The sequence below is a fragment of the Mauremys reevesii genome, linkage group 3 (assembly GCF_016161935.1).
Source record: "Mauremys reevesii isolate NIE-2019 linkage group 3, ASM1616193v1, whole genome shotgun sequence".
NCBI classification, from domain to species: Eukaryota; Metazoa; Chordata; order Testudines; family Geoemydidae; genus Mauremys; species Mauremys reevesii.
The window spans coordinates 118,055,086-118,071,916 of NC_052625.1; the positions used below are offsets into that span (position 1 = coordinate 118,055,086).

Consider the following 16,831-nt stretch of genomic DNA (forward strand, 5'->3'; position numbering starts at 1 on the left):
CGCCGGTCGGGCGGCGGCAGCGCGGCGGGGCCCGAGCGCCGCAGCGCGCTCGGGCGGGGGCGCCGCCGGCGCGGCCGCGGCGCGGCGCCGCCTCGCGGCGCCGGGCGGCCGAGCGGGCGCGCCAGCGGCCGGGGCAGCGCGCCTTCGCGGCAGCGCCACCTAGCGGCGCGGGCCGGGCGCCGCGCGGGGCCGCGGGGCAGCGGCTTCGGGCGGCGCGGCGCCGGGCAGCGCGCGCGCGGAGGCAGCGGCCGAGGCAAGCGGCGCCGTCCGGCCCAGCCCTCTTTGGGGGTGGTGGGGCGGGGGCGGCCGGCCTGGCGCCCGCCGGGCGGGGGCGGGTAGCCAGCGGCCGCCCGAGGTCCATAAACCCCCTCGGGGGGGGGTATCACGGGGTGGGGTAGGGGACTGGATCCGCCGCAACACGCGAGCGGTACTGCAGCTTTAAGGCTGTCAGTTTCTAAAGTCCCCTGGGTCACTTCCTACCCGCCTACCCGTCGGACGTTGGCGTTGTGGGAGCGGTTCCCCGCGGCGTCCCTCTCCGGGTCTCTGGTACGACCTCTGCCGGTCCAGGGTCCCTGGCTCTCGGTGGTCAGCCCAGACTGAGCAGACCTGCAGGCTTTTATACTGGTCTGCCAGTTGGAGCATGCCCAGCAGAACTTCCTGGGCGTGGCTTCCTCTGCTAGTAGAGAAGGGTTAACCCCTGCTGTACCAGTGCGGGGCTGCCCTGCCCCGTCACACCAACCTTATGATGTATGTTTAAATAAAGAAAGAGGAAAATGTCATTATCAGCTAGATCCTTTTCTGTTCAATGGATCAGTTGCATAACATTGGAAGAAAACGTGTATGTATCAGAAGCTGGTGTACATTGTTTCAAGTAAATCATATATACAATGTAACTCAGAACCCCTCTGAGAACAAATGCTTGTGTAACATTACCTCAGTATTTGGTTGCGATTTCAAAGTTCACACTACTTGAAATTGAGAATGAGGAAATTAAAGACCAATACCAGATATATAGGAGAACTGACCTGATAGTTTTAGGATTAAATATAAGTTTAGTTAAGCAATTAATAAATCGTTCTGATTGCAAAAACAATTACGAAAAGCAAAAGTGATACTAAACACAACCAGTGGGAAGTATTTTTGAGAAGGTCTCCCACAGGTACAGGATTCTTGAAAGTAATTTTATATCCTATAATAATCTTGGCATCTCAAATTATGATAGCAATTATGCTTATTATTTTGGTGTGCTGGATCAAACAAAAATTCAGGCAGCTAAAGCATATGCAGTCCCTCAGTCTTAAAAGAAATTACTATGGCACACAGGCAGGTGTGACCAAGGTGAGAATCAAGAGTAGTGAGGAATTGTGCCAGTATGAAGAAATGTGGGCTCAATGTCCTGAAGGGAAAAACCTTGAGCCAGCACAGGACAAGACTCCACACTCCTTGGACTCACCAAATTATGAAATGCTTGATTTGTAAACAAGTTTACAACCCAGCAAGGAAGGGATTGTAATGAAGGATTTTGCTTTTAGATGCTCTGAAATACTTTGCAATGCCTTGAAGAGAAACTGAAAAGGGGGGTTAAATATTGTAAAAATTTCACTTCTCCCAACTGATATAATTAAGGTAGTGACAGTATCAGGACACTTTGACTTGCATAAAACAGCAGTTAGTTTTAAGATTAAGGCTTTAGATAAATAGTAATTAGTTATAGGTTAGAGTTAGAAATCCAAAATGGTGGACTCAATAATCCTTTATGAAAGACATTGGGTTAGGGTATGGAAAATTCTGTCAATTAATAGGGAATGACTCAACATTTCTCCCAAGACCTCAAGGGGAGGAGCTACGGCTAAATATGATGTCAGAGGAAGGAGCTCTACCCAAAATGGCATTGGGGGAGGAGCTTTGCTATCTAAAAATAGGATGATGGAAGAGGGGAGACAGAGAGAAATAGCAATTATGGTAATATTTAGAAACTAATTGGCTGAGCCAGGCTAATTATCTATGCTAATGAGCTGACCTTAAGAAAGCAACCAGCATATAAGGTGGACAGCTTGCATTATCTATTGTATTAAATCAGTTGAAATCATTAAATTTGACACTAAAAGTGCTCTGCAAATAAATTAGGTCATCCATGACTCAACTTGCTAGGATAGCTGATATACATAACATTTCATACATGACTTTAGAAAACAAGTTCATTAGTTAGTATATGTTCATTAGCCTAGTCACTTGGGGATACCTACTGCATTTATCCTTCAGTTTAGTTAAGTAAAGTAGTTGCAGGTTTTTTTTTATTATATATTTTAAAGCTGGTGTTACGTGCATATCACTGGTTGATGCAATGGACCGGCATGGTGATTCTGGAAAATTTCAGTGCAGCATGTAAATACATTTTCAGTGTTCTGAGTAGGGAATGTCATGGTGTATAATAGACTGATTGCAAACACCAAACAAATTAACAAGATTTCTTTGGTTAAAGAGAATACAGGGAATATGTCTAGAATTTCATAGAAGGGGAGCGCCAAACAAATTATATCTTTAGTTCTTTCCTGCCATTTTTCCCTAAAAATTCCTATCCCCTCTTTTCCCCCCCCATCTTCCATCTTGTTCCCTCAGTCTAGCAGGATAAATGTTTTTAGAATAGTTACCATCAGCTCTATCATGGGGTAACCTCCACTGACCATATTCAGCTGCCCTATTGTTGCTGACAGGATAATTTTAGCTTTGTTTCCATCAATATGTCATGCTGTAATTAATTTCTAACTCTGACTTCATTTGATGGTGTAATGAATGGCTTCAGGTCCTTCAGAGTTAAGTATCACTTAGAAGAGAAACAGCACATTTTGGCATATTTACATTTTCTTTGGTATCCTTACAATCTACCATCAATTTTACAACATACACATAAGCATAGTGGAATCTGGCTTCCCACCTTCAAATAATCAATAAAATACTTAATGCCCCTTTGTGGCTATGTTTTTGTTCTCCTCTAAAATTGCACATTTTGATTGTGAATTTTGGAAATGGTACATTGCTTTTTCCATGGTTATATGTAGAAGCCTGCTAGATGGGCCTTCGTTTTCTGGATACCAACAATTATTCTCTTATTTCAATTTCCCTCCATGTTCAGTTTCAGTCTGGTTTTCCAGGCTAATGTAGCTCCAATCTGAAGAATATGGCTGCAAGAAAGAGATTTATTATAATTAATGCCCTCTTGAGGTGCTGGGGTTATTGTCATTAAGGTTTTGTTAAGGGAAAAACAGATGTCATATATTACTGGCTTTCATTATGTGGTGAGAACTAGGTTGAAGTTGGCATGTGAGAAATCAATCATACTTTAAAATGCATTGAGTTCATTAATTGTAACTTTGAAGTAGTTTAGTCTCAAATTCATTTGAATTATTTTTGTTTTTAGAACACTACATCACAGACTTGCAGCCAAACTGTCAATTTGCCCCCAACACAGTGAAACAAGCAACCTTTACTAATGTAATCACTTTAATTTTTGTGCTGATTATACAAAGCTTCTATCCATTAACTTCTTGGAAATGATTGTGCCAGATGGTCACTGCATTGGCCTAAAAGATTAAAATCTATTGTCCAGTGTAGAGTGCTTTGGGAACAGGATTTTGCCATGTCCAATACAGGAAGCTTTTTCTGCTTGTACGTGGTTTGGAATAGATTTTAGTTCAATGTGCAAAACTGTAGTTTTTAATTCCCATTATGAAAGCTTTATCTTAATGATATGGTATAAAAATGTAAAATTGAAATCAAGGCTCAAATAGTTCAGGAGAAACTTTAATGCTCATAAACTAATGGGAAAATACCCTGGAAACTAAATACTATTTTTATTTTAAATTCACCACAAAAATAAACTTGACAGCTTCATTGGGATCTTCCATAAAACCTCTTATTTCTTTGCTGAATCTACAGCAGGTAGCTGTTTTGACAACAAAACTCTGTTAGCTACTTATGTTGACACCAGGGACAACCCTGATGGAGACTTGTGAATAACTATTAAAAATTACCCTATAAACAAAGACCACATAAAATTCTATTGAGAAAAATCATCTTGGCATAACTTGTGGAAAGGGTGCTTATTTTTATGTTTTTTTTTGTTTTGTTTTTTTAAAAAGGAGGATTAACTTCCCAATCTTTTTTATTTAATAGAGAACATCCCTCATCCAAATCAGTGTCTTTATTGAAATTTTAACTTTTAAATAGTTAGTTCACGGTTGCCATGAACTAAACATATTGGAAAAGTAGGAAATAGAAAATTATAGGTTTTATTTGCTGGGTTTTGGACAATGCTATATGGGATATATAGCAATGGGATATGCTATATCTCTTCTAATCTGAATGGTGTCTGTTCCTAGGCACACTCCAAAAGAGAAATCTAGTCCCATTCTGTGTTTTACAGTGGACATGCTGCCCCAGCCTTTCCTGTAGCTGCACCAAGAGACACACTATTGAGAATATAAATCAAAATTGGAGCAATTTACACAGGCTCTACTGCTGAGAACTCTCTATAGGTATAATCACTTCTTCACACAAATAATTCAGTGAGATTTTACACAAATTAAAAAAGGCAACTTATAGAAAAATCAAGTTTCATTTTGCCAGCAGCAAACCTAAATTGTTAAAATTATATTAGGGCTGTCAAGCGATTTAAAAAATGATTAATTATTAATCGCCATTTTAATCACTGTTTAATAATATACCATTGTCATAAACAGATAGTTAAGGGTTAAAGTGTGTTTTACCTGTAAAGGGTTAACATGCAGTACCTGGTGACCACCTGACCAAAGGACCAATCAGAGACGAAATAATTTCAAATCTCTGTGGAGGGAAGCCTTTGTCTGTGTTCTTAGTTAGTTCTCTTTTTGAATCTAAGAGAGGACAGTCATGTCTCCAAGTTCTCCTGGAGTAGTTTCTACTAATTAATAGTGAGTATTAATTAGAAAGGTGAATTAGTCTTATGATTTGTTTTCTACATTTGCAATTGTGTGTTTGCTAAAGGAAATGCTTTATTCCTGTTTGCTGATTTTGCTTTGACTGAGAAAGGGGGGAGGGGGAATTCTCTCCAGAGATTGATAAGCTTAGACCCTATGAGTGTCCAGCTTGGGCTCATAGAGATTCTGTATTTTTCTTTTTAGTCTTTAATAAATTCTTTTCTATTAAGGATTTGTTTGGTCTTTCCTTGGGTGGATTCTCAGGGAAAGAGAAGGGGGAGGTATCCCTCTGTAGTTAGATCCCGGTATCTCTCCTAGGAAAAAGGGAGGAAGCAGGGGGAATGGTTTATTTCTCCTGGGTGTAAGAACTCCATGGATTTGGGGCTCTTGGAATCCCCTAGGATTTTGGGGAAGGACTGTGTCTCAATCCACATTCCCTGATTGAGTGGTGGCAGCTTACTAGATCTAAACTAGGATTTTAGTTTAGAGGGAAACCAAGTCGGGTCCCCATCTTTGAACCCACAAGCTCAAAGTGGGGGTGAGACCCTATGACATGGTGGCAGAATACATGCGGGTCCCCATCTTTGAACCCACAAGCTCAAAGTGGGGGTGAGATCCCAGAACAACCATTTAAATATTTTTTGATGTTTTCTACATTTTCAAATGGATTGATTACAATTACAACACAGAATACCAAATGTACAATGCTTGCTTTATATTTTTATTTCAAATATTTGCACTGTAAAAAACCCAAAAGAAAGTACTGTATTGCACTTTCACGATAGAGATTGCAACTTACAAATGTTGAATTTTTTTTTACATAACTGCACTAAAAATAAAACAATGTAAAACTTTAGAGCAGTGTTTCTCAAACTTTTTATGATGGCAACTCCATTTGGACTTAAAAAAAATCACGACCCACTCACTAGAAAAAAATGTGATCCCCTACTTTCAGCCCTATGGGGCTCCAACCTTCAGCCCCCATTGGGGCATGGGGCTGCAGCCTTCAGCCCTCTGCAGGACTCAATCCTTCAGCTCCTCTGCCACCTCCGGTGCTCCAGACTTCAGCCGCCCTCAGGGCTCCAGCCTTCCACCCGACTTGGGACACAGGACTCTGGGCTCCAGCCCCTCTGGGGGTGTGGGGCTCGGGGCTCCAATCCCCACACTGCCTCTGGAGTGTGATTAATGCATTAAAAAAATTAACATGTTACTCATGCTGTGAATGGATCCTTAATTGGCAGCCTTAGTGCAAAGTGAAAGGTCATGGGGACTTATCGGAAGCGACAGAGGAAGAGTAAGACCTGGGTGTATTGGTTGATGACTGAGCTGCCAATGTGATGCAGCAGATGCAGCTGTGAAAAAGGTTAATTCAATCCCTGGATGCATCAGGCAGGGGATTTTCAGTAGAGATAGGGAAGTGTTATTACCATTGTACAAGGCACTAGTGAGACCTCATGGAATACTGAGCGCAATTCTGGTCTCCCACGTTTGAAATTTAAATTGCTGGATGTCGAGTAATTTTATTTTAAATTACAAAAAATTTTTAGAGAACCAAGAAATGGTAGGCCAGCTCTTACTAATTGTTTCTTGTACTGCCAACTCAGGAATGTGGCTCCCACTGTTTTAGTCACAGGGGTTCTCTTACATACCTTAGGGGATGCCCTGATTAAAATCAAGCAGAATTAACAACCATAGCTATCTTATTAAAGAAAGGAAAAGAAAACATTAAACAAAACAATACAAATGACAGAATACATTGCTTAACTGGTTACTTCTGTTACAATCTCTGTTGTATGTCTCTCTGTGGAGAACTTCAGTAGAGATTACAATTTTGAGTAGACTGTCTCTGGAAGTATTCTTTGTTGGGCAAGTTAAGACCAAAGTATATTGTTTGCCAAATTTATTGTGAGCCCAGCTTATTATTTTTTCAATACTTAAGATGTTTATGGGCAAATAATTTAAGGGCAGGTGAAACCCATCTCGTTATTATTAGTATCCAGTTCAGAATTGGGCAATGTAAACAATCTTAACTAGAGCCTATGAAAATGAAGAAAACATTTTGATCAGTTACTTAGAAGAAAGAAGCCATTTAAAGGGCTGTCTTGTGATAGGCCAGTCACTAACATTAAGACTCTTGAATCCAATTAAATCCCACTGTTTCTTTGTTTACCAATGTTTAGCCCCTATCTCCTCTGCAGAAACACATGATCTAACTATGTGGTGATTAACAAGAGAAACAGTTCATGTTTTAACCTACAATAATAGTTCCATATCTCAAATTATTACAAGTGTGTTTTTTTTAATCTAATTCTCTTACCACTGTCTGTTAACTTTCTCTCACCAATCAATGCTGAAGTGTTGGGGAGGTTCTATTTAAGTTGGTTTCCTCTTGAGTCTTCTTTTTTGTTCGTTGCTGTCTGTGGTAGTTTGTAGAGATGGACAGAATCAGTTGATGAGTATGAGTGTTTTCTGTTTAAACATAGTAGTGGGGAGAAGGAGCTGTAAGAGAGAAAGAAAGGGTGCTCATTTCAGAATTTTTTTTATTCTCCTTTTCCTTCCTATTTCCATTAAATTAGGAGGAGAAAACACATTCAGGCTTGTTTAGATTCAAAATTGGTCGCTGTCATCTTTTCACTGGCTCCATACTGTTGGAGGTTGGCTTAGGTGACACCATCAGTTTCTGAATATGCAGTCTGTTTAATGAATATGCAAAACTTCTAATTTCCTTTGTTCTTCTTGTGGTGGAAAAATCCCAAATAACCTTTTAAAGTTAGAGTTTATTTTTTCTTTTTTATTCAATTCTTTTTCTGAGCTATTCCATCAATTTTATTAGAGTTCCAGGAAATAAAATTCAATTTTCAGAAAGTCAAATGCACCTGTTCTTTATGTAACCCTTCTGCCAGGTGCAGCCGACAGCAACCAGGGCTGCCGGGTTCAATATCTAGGGGTTCCTTCCCATCTATACAACACACAACCGGCTTCAGCCCCCACTCAGTAACCTGGGAAAATTACACACCACCCCTGGGTGCCTCTGAGGGGCAATACTTCCCCACTCACGAGCACAGAATCTGAGTGTAGAAAAGAAATTTAATAAATGGAGGTGTAATAGTCCGAGGTTGGGGCCGTGCCCTCTCAGGGGCCGTCGGGAGCCAGGCCGCCTCACTACACGGCCCCTATCAGTCTCCGGGTTCTGAAGGTTTTTGGGGTTCTGCCCCTCAAGCAGGGGCGGAACAGAAGGCACACAGTTCCTGCAATGAGTCCCAGCCCTCAGTCAGGGCGGGACAGCAGACACTAGGTCTAGGCTCCGGTCCTGGCAGCCGGAGCTGAGCAGTTACAGAGGCAGTAAGCCCCAAGCCCTAGCTCAGGGCGGGGCAGCACCCAAGAATCCAGGGAGCTCAGATCCCCTGCAAGCTGAGTAGTAACACAAAGTTAACAAGCTAAGCCCCGGCCCTTAATCAGGGCGGGGCACCAAACACAGCCGTTCTAGGCTCAGCTCCTTACAGCAGGAGATGAGCAACAATAATAGTTCAGGGCTCAGGTCCTTGCATCAGGAGCTGAGCAATAACAGTTCAGGGCTCAGGTCCTTGCGTCAGGAGCTGAGTATCAATAACAGTTCAGGGCTCAGGTCCTTGCGTCAGGAGCTGAGTATCAATAACAGTTCAGGGCTCAGGTCCTTGCATCAGGGACTGAGCAATAATAATAGTTCAGTAATCCCCAGCCCTAGGTCAGGGTGGGGCAACAAACAATAGTCCCAGGGGCTCAGGTCCTTGTCTCAGGAGCTGAGCCACAAGAGTCAGTAAGCCCCCGCCCTAGGTCAGGGTGGGGCAACAAACAATAGTCCAAGGCTCAGGTCCTTGTAGCAGGAGCTAAGCAACAATAGTCAGTAAGCCCCAGGGTGGGGCAATAAACTATAGTTCAAGGCTCAGGTCCTTGTAGCAGGAGCTAAGCAGCGGCATCAGTCTCAGGAGGCCCAGGCCCTCAGTCAGGGCGGGGCAACAAACAATAGCTCAAGGCTCAGGTCCTTGTAGCAGGAACTGAGCTGTGGCAGCAGTTCAGGAAGCCCAGGTAAGTGCAGGCTTCTCTGCCTGAACGCTGGTAGGAGGGGGAGGCTGCCACCCGTGAGTGGGGTGGCAGGGGGGACACAGGCCCACCCACTCCACTGTGTCCCAGCCCGGGGCCCTAACAGCGGCGTGGATCCGCTGCAGTCAGTGGGGATCCTGGCCGCAACACACTGACATGGGCACGTCAGTGCCCTCAGCCGGACAGGGGTCGGCTACCCCCGGGCTACACTCCATCTCCCCCTCCATGGGTACCTGCTCCTCGCTGGGCTCTGCAGCGGGGTCCCACACCATGGGCTCCTCGTCGTGCTGAGGGCTCTCTAGGTCGGGCTGCTCCTCCGGACTCGGGTCACGGGAATGCTCGGGCAGCTCCTCGGGGTACCGGGCTCGGGGCAGGCTCAGCCAGTCCACCTCGGGGTACCTGGCTCGAGGGAGGCTTGGTCGGTCCACGTCCGGGTACCTTGCTCGAGGGAGGCTCGGTCCGTCCGCGTCAGGGTACCTGGCTCTGGGCAGGCTCGGTCCGGCAGGAGCCTGAACAGGAGCGTCTGTCCTCTCCGGCCGCTGGGCTCCAACTGAGTGTTGAGGCCGGGCTTTTATACTTCCTGTCCCGCCCCTTGACTTCCGGGGGGCGGGAACAGGCGGCGGTGGCTCCGCCCACTGAGGTGGCTGTTCTGGTTCCTCTCTCTCTGGGGCTGTCGGGAGCCAGGCCGCCTCACTACAGGAGGGAAGTAACTCAGTATTAATTTGGGAAAACACCTCAAACAGGGTTCATAAACATAAACCATGAGCAAAAGACCACCCTCATGTAAGTTGGGCTGTGTCCTTTCCCCCTCAGGTTCTTAAGTTCAGCAACCCAAAAGTCCCTTTCACGTGCCCGATACTTCTCTGCACCCCACTCATGGTTGTGGTTCTTGCTCAGTGCAGACCCAGGGTTCAGAGGTACATCTGCAGAATTCAACTCCCATCCTGGGTGGAGGGGAAGGTTAAGGAACACCTTACTTGTTCCACTACCGGGACATTCACTTGCTGCCCCTCTCTTCCAGCTACCGAATCACTGTGCCTCTCTGCCAGAAGCCCTGCTGGCTGCTCCCCAGCTACTCATTTGCCACCCCTCTTACTTTCACAGGGCTCTGGCATTCCACCCCCTGGCTTAACAAGGTTCTTTCAGCTGAGGGTGATCCCCTCATTTGGGACAGGTTAAGTACAGTCCTGCTTCCCTGTATTCCTGCAATAATTACAGCATTGGTAACAGCATTTCACTACCCCTGCATTCAGTACTAAAGTGATTTGTATCCCAACACCAGCCAAAGTTGATTACTTATAGCAAAACACTACTTTCCGTGCTGGATATCTAAGCAGAGCAGGAGCAAACTGTATTTACATAAACACACCCAGAGTCTCTCCCCCTTCCAGCTAGCTGTCAGGGAAGAATTCATTCAGACCCTGCTTACATTTACATAAAAAGTGTTTTAGTTCTCAGAGCAGTCTTTTCAAATTAAATACCTCTTAAAGTCTTAAATGGCAGTGATCCATGAAAAACTCTCTGGACAGAGTGGTTTTCATCAGCAATTCACAAAAAACAGCCTTTAAAAAAAACCAAACAAACAATCACAGTCACTTTTGACTCTGCTTTCACAACACAAATGCTGTAATGTAAATGTGGCAGAATTATATAGAGCTAGAGTAGAACCCTGTTTATCTGACTTTTCATTATCCAGCTGTCTATATTAATGAAATAACCAACACACACAGGTCCAGAAGTGGGTGATCTTTCTGGCAGCTGCTAGATGGCACTATAGCCTCACACTTTCCCATTCTCTAGCTTATCTGATTTTTTGATTATCTGATCTGGCCCTGGTCCCAGTTAGATCAGATAAACAGGGTTCTGCTGTATAATTAACTGATTGTTGATAAATGTCTACTCTTTTTCTTCCCCATAATGAAACAGTTAGCATATCTCAGCACCAGACCTACTTTTGGGATTTGAAAGTATCAGCTTTGGTAACTGAAATTTGGCCATCTGCAAGCTTATATAGAATAACCCCTTTCCTCACCTCACCCTCTCCATTTTATAGAGAGTTAAACCAGCAACCAAAAGTTACATTAGGCTAAGAACTGCTGTATTGAACTGTCTTGAGCTAGTGAAAGGACTCATGATGTTATCCTTTTACTAATTTTTCTGTTAAGATAAAGTCTTCCACAGCAAACAAGACTGAATTTCTAATGTAAAAAAAACTGAGGAAAAACCCCAGATAAAAGACCCCATCCATATCCCTTTACCCATTCACATCTGTATTTGGATATCTCCAACCTACTGTAAATCAACCTTCTGATCAAAAGCTCAGAAGGAAAGTTGGGCTTTTCAGCATGCCCTAAAACAAATCAAGGCTCTCATCCCCACTCAGGAAAATGATGGTGCTCCAGGCCAGCCTCCTGCATCATAGACACACTGCGGAGCAGCAGCTAGAGTGCCGTTTGGGGTCAGACTCCTCTTGATCCCTTATAAAAACTCTGCTGCCACTACAAAATGAGGTGGGGTAGCCATCTTTGATGAGGTTGGAAGTGTTTTTCAACATACATCACCATTCACATTTCCCTCAGTAAAGATGGTGGACAAGTGGGTGCATAGAGTCACATGATCTGGTCTCATGGTCTCCCTCTGGCCACACAAGGGGGCTGGGAGCCAAGGTGTGTGTTGGTCCTGTTCTGGGCAGAACAGTGGCCTGAGGCCTGGTCTACACTAGGACTTTAATTCGAATTTATCAGCCAACCGTCCACACCAGGAAGCCATTTAATTCGAACTAGAGGGCTCTTCTCCACCCGGCAGGTGGAGTAACGCTAAATTCGCACTTGCTAGCTCGAATTAGGCTTGGTGTGGATGCTAATCGAACTTAGCAGCTCCGGGAGCTATCCCACAGTTCACCACTCTGTTGACGCTCTGGACAGCATTCCGAGCTTGGATTCTCTGGCCAGCCACACAGGAAATGACCTTTGAATTCATTTTCCTGTCTGGGCGGTTTGAATCTGACGTTCTGGTTGCACATCGGGCGAGCACCTGCAACGATGCAGAGCTCTCCAGCAGAGGAGTCCGGGCAATCCCAGAATAGAAAGAGGTCCCCAGCATGGAGTGACCGGGAAGTCCAGGATCTGATCGCTGTGTGGGGCGAGGAGTCTGTGCTCTCGAGCTGCGCTCCAACAAAAGACCTTCGAGAAGGTCTCTAAAGCCATGAAAGACAAAGGATACAGCCGGGATGCGATGCAGTGCCGCGTGAAAGTGAAGGACCTAAGACAAGGGTATCAAAAGTCAGAGAGCCCCAGACATGCCGCTTCTACGAGGCACTGCATGCCATTCTAGGTGGGTCTGCCACCAGTGCCCCACCAGTGACGGTGGACTCCGAGGACGGAATAGTGACAGTTCCGATGGGGAAGATGAGGAAGGGTCTTTAGAGGACGGCGCAGGCGACATCGAACCCACTCCCGCTTTCCCTGACAGCCAGGATCTCTTCATCACCCTCACAGAGATCCCCTACCAACCGCCCGTTAACCAGGACTCGGAATCAGGGGAAGGATCAGGCGGAAAGTGCAACATACAGGGAAACATTTATTTTTAAGAAACAGGGATTTATATAAAAATAGAAATACTATATAAACATTTTTAAATATGAAACTAAACAAACAGCAGGTCTACACAAACAGCAATGGAGCAATAGTCCTCTGGGGATATTTCAAAAAGCTCTCAGAGAGCAGCTGGAAAAGCCTCCGCAAGAGGTTTCTTGGGAGAGGTGCTTTATTGGGTGCTCCGTGGAACCACACTCTTCCGCGCCATGCCATCCTCAGGTAGAGGGGGACCATCGCCTCTACGAGCATGGCAGCGTAGGGTCCTGGTCTGTGCAGGGCTTCTATTAACATCCGCTCTCTCTGTGTGCGCCTGACACGCCTCAGGGTGATGTCGTTGTGGAAGTGCTGCATCTAATTAGTGGAATTAGTGTACTGTTACTATTGTGCATGGTAGACTTTTACTTTGCATAAGAATGACAACAGAGTTTTACTTTGCATAAGAATGACCCTCGCTTAACAGAGTTTTACTTTGCATAAGAATGACCCTCGCTTAACAGCCACGTGTTGCAGGCCTCAGAGGAAAAGCATACAGGGGTCTTTCGCGGTCACTGGCGGGAGATGCCGCATAACGCTCATCTTTTCTGCTTTGCACATTGCCTCCAGCAGGAGAGCACAGCTAAGCACTATCTGATAAGCAGTCTGTACTGTAAGGCTTACCAGGACTTTGTGCAATAGGATGCAGCTGTCTCTCGCGCTATCCAGTGCAATCGCGCGCCAATGAGAGCGTATTCAAATCTCGGACTAGTTCGAGATCTCCTGAGACTTGGTTCCCTGTTTGGTCTTCTTAACTGAAAATGACTAGACTGTGTTTACTGTTGGCAAACATGTATTTGTTCAAGGAAATCACCTACTGGTTCGCATCCCACAGCTTCGGCTCCTTCACGGACTGCCCCGCCATCCCCCTCGCAGAGGCTGGCTCAGATTAGACGCCGAAAGAAAAAGACAAGGGACGACATGTTCCAGGAACTGATGGCCAGCTCCAGAGCAGAGGCGGCAGAGCAGAGACAGTCGAGGGAGAGCCTGTGTCAGCAGCATCGCACACACCTGGAACGGGAGGATAGGTGGCGGCAGGAAGACCAGCAGGCGACTCAAACGCTGCTTGGTCTAATGAGGGAGCAAACGGACACGCTCCGGCGCCTTGTAGATGTTCTGCAAGACCACAGGCAGGAGGAGAGAGCCCCCCTGCAGTGCATCTGCAACCGCCCTCCAACGCCAAGAAGTCCTGTCCCCCCCTCACCCAAAGTGACAAGAAGGAGGGGCGGTAGGGGCCGTGAGAACTGTCACTGCACCGCAGCAGAGCGCTAATGTACAAGACACCTCTCGCGCTGTAAATTTGTAGAAGTTCTTCCCTTACAGGATCACCCAGTCCCAAATCCAAGTTTCAACCCCCCACTGTGTATAACATTATTAAAAGCGGTTTGCTGTTACTCTCTGTTTCCGTCACGTTTCTCGTGTCAGAAGACTTTGTGGGGGGGGGGATTTTTAATTACAGTGCATAGCCCACATTACCAGGGTACAGACTTGGGGGCAGGGTCAACTGCAGGGCACACACAGACTGCAGTCACTAGGCACCAGGGACAGTCTGTGTGGTGTATGCTGCCCCGGGTCTTTCCTTGATGTGTAGGGTCCTGGTGCCTGACATCCCCGAATGTAAAGGCAGGCTTCCCTTCACATGCATTTGGACCGTAGTCACGATCCTCCCCGGTGCGCCCCAAAGAGACCTCATCCAGGGGCAGATACTCACCCTTCCCCACACCTCACCCTTCCAACGCCCAAACCCACAGCCGTCATGGTAACTATCCAAGGACGGCACCTTCCTGCAAACCCACCCATCAGTGCACACCTTAACCAGCACAGAATGCTTCCATGTTTCAACGAAGAAACAGAAATGCAAAGTCAACGAAAGATTTATTATTAATTACTAAAACATGTCCTTAGTTTTAAAACGTCCTTGGGAAGTGGGGAAAACTTGGTTTATGATCAGGCTCTCTTAAAATCAAGTGGACAGTCACAGGTTACCCTGCTCTGCGAGAAACTCGCTTTCAAAGCCTCCTGATGCATATCGCTTCGCTGGGATATTCTCTCAGCACGGGTGTCTGGCTGATCATAAACAGCAGCCAGGCGATTTGCCTCAACCTCCCAAGCGGCCAAAAGGTCTTGCTCTCACAGAGATTGTGGAGCACACAGCAAGCAGCAATAACTACGGGGATATTCTTTTCGCTGATGTCAGTCAGTAAGGTCCGCCATCTCCCTTGAGACGTCGAAAGCACACTCCACCACCATTCTGCACTTGCTCAGCCGGTAGTTGAAGAGTTCCTTTTCAGTGTCCAAGGCGCCTGTATAGGGCTTCATGAGCCAGGGCATTAGCGGGTAGGCCGGGTCCCGAGGATCACTGTAGGCATCTGCACATCCCCAACCGTTATTTTGTGGTCCGGGAAGAAAGTGCCTGCCTGGAGGCGTCTAAACAGACCAGAGTTCCTGAACACGCGTCATGAACCTTGCCCGCCCACCCGACGTTGATGTTGGTAAAACGTCCCCTATGGTCCACCACAGCTTGCAGCACCATTGAAAAGTAGCCCTTTCGGTTAATGTACTCGCTGGCCTGGTGGGCTGGTGCCAGGATAGGGATGTGAGTCCCATCTATAGCCCCACCGCAGTTTGGGAATCCCATCGCGGCGAAGCCATCTATGATGACCTGGACATTTCCGACAGTCACTACCTTTGAGAGCAGTTGCTCAACGATTGCGTGGGCTACTTGAATGACAGCAATCCCCACGGTAGATTTGCCCACGCCAAAGTGGTTCGCTACTGACCGGTAGCTGTCTGGCGTGGCAAGTTTCCAGAGGGCTATGGCCACTCGCTTCTGCACAGTCAGGGCTGCTCGCATCCTTGTGTCCTGGTGCTTCAGGGCAGGGGACAGCAAGTCACACAGTTCAAGGAAAGTGTCACGCATCCTGAAGTTTCGCAGCCACTCTGTGTCATCCCAGACCTGCAGCACTATGCGGTCCCACCAGTCTGTGCTTGTTTCCCGGGCCCAGAATCGCCGTTCCACACCATGAACTTGACCCATTGCCACCATGATCTCCACTGCCCGGCGTATCCTGCTTTCTGAGAGGTCTGCGCCACTCTCCTCACCGTGCTGCGGAGCCTCGCCCGGTTTCTCAGCATCTGACTGTGGAAGAGGTGGGCGATAACGGCGAGGAGTTGACAACGGCCATAAGTGCAGCGATGATCGCAGCGGGCTCCATGCTCGCAGTGCTGTGGCGTCCGCGCTGTAACCGACCAGAGAAGCGCGAACAGATTTCCGCTTTCAAGGAAGAGAGGAGGCGGGATTGACGGTTCAATGGCGACACATTTTCCCCAGCATGCATTGGGGGAAATCTAATTCAATGGGCAGCGGGAGTGCGGGAACTGTGGGATAGCTTCCACAGTGCACCGCTTCCAAAGTCGAAGCTGGCCCCGTGAATGTGGACTCAGAAGTTCGAATTTGTGTATTTAGTATGGATACACAAATTCGACTTATTAAGGTCGAATCCACAAATTCGACTTAAGTAGATTCGAAATAGTCCTGTAGTGTAGACAAGCCCTGAGTCAGGCAGTGGCTAGCAGCAAATGGCCTGTGGGCAGGTGGTGGCAATCCTGCAACAGACAGGATTATGGGAGAACCAACCCACAGGAAAGCTTCTTCCCAGCCCCAGAACATTATAGGTTCTTTGATTTTAAGGACAGGAGGGATTTTGTATGGTGCTAATCTTCTAATGAGGCTGCTGTGTGGTACTAGGGAAAATGCTTACAGCAGTCAGTGTCCATTATGTCCACACTATTACTTCTGTCAGCCAACATTGAAATCTCACCACAAAGCAATATCAAGTCTGTCTGACAAGATGATGAGTGTTAATTATGATGCCATCTTTTTAATTTTTTATGGTTTTCATCCTATTTCAGCTTTTCCATGATTTTATTCATGGTTGTTGTCATGCTATATGATCTGTCATTACTCACTTCATCCTGTTTGCTCTTTTAAATATTGATACATTAGCTGTTTTCCAGTCTTCTGCGACTTCCCCATATTCCAGGATTTGTTACATATACACATCAATGGCTCAGAGAGCTCTCCAGCCAATTCTATTAAAAAATTCTAGGTGCAAGTTATCCAGTCTTAAAAATATGAAAATGGTCAGTGTTAGCACTTGTTTAACA

General features: G+C 46.1%; 2 long non-coding RNA genes across 4 annotated transcripts; both read right to left on the reverse strand.

The window, feature by feature from the left end:
* Positions 1-1,743: 1,743 nt before the first annotated feature.
* LOC120401470 lies at positions 1,744-9,329 on the reverse strand. Of its 3 annotated transcripts, XR_005596461.1 has the most exons (4): positions 9,269-9,329; positions 7,273-7,454; positions 5,882-6,126; positions 1,744-3,182 (listed from the first exon to the last, which is right to left on the reverse strand). It is a non-coding gene; the product is annotated as an uncharacterized LOC120401470 (long non-coding RNA). The 3 variants fall into 3 exon arrangements; XR_005596462.1 differs by lacking the exon at positions 1,744-3,182 and having other exon boundaries at positions 5,846-6,126; positions 7,297-7,454; XR_005596460.1 differs by lacking the exon at positions 1,744-3,182 and having other exon boundaries at positions 5,846-6,126.
* A 355-nt stretch (positions 9,330-9,684) lies between these two features.
* LOC120400323 lies at positions 9,685-16,705 on the reverse strand. Its single transcript, XR_005595724.1, has 3 exons — positions 16,634-16,705; positions 10,517-10,597; positions 9,685-9,728 (listed from the first exon to the last, which is right to left on the reverse strand). It is a non-coding gene; the product is annotated as an uncharacterized LOC120400323 (long non-coding RNA).
* Positions 16,706-16,831: the final 126 nt, after the last annotated feature.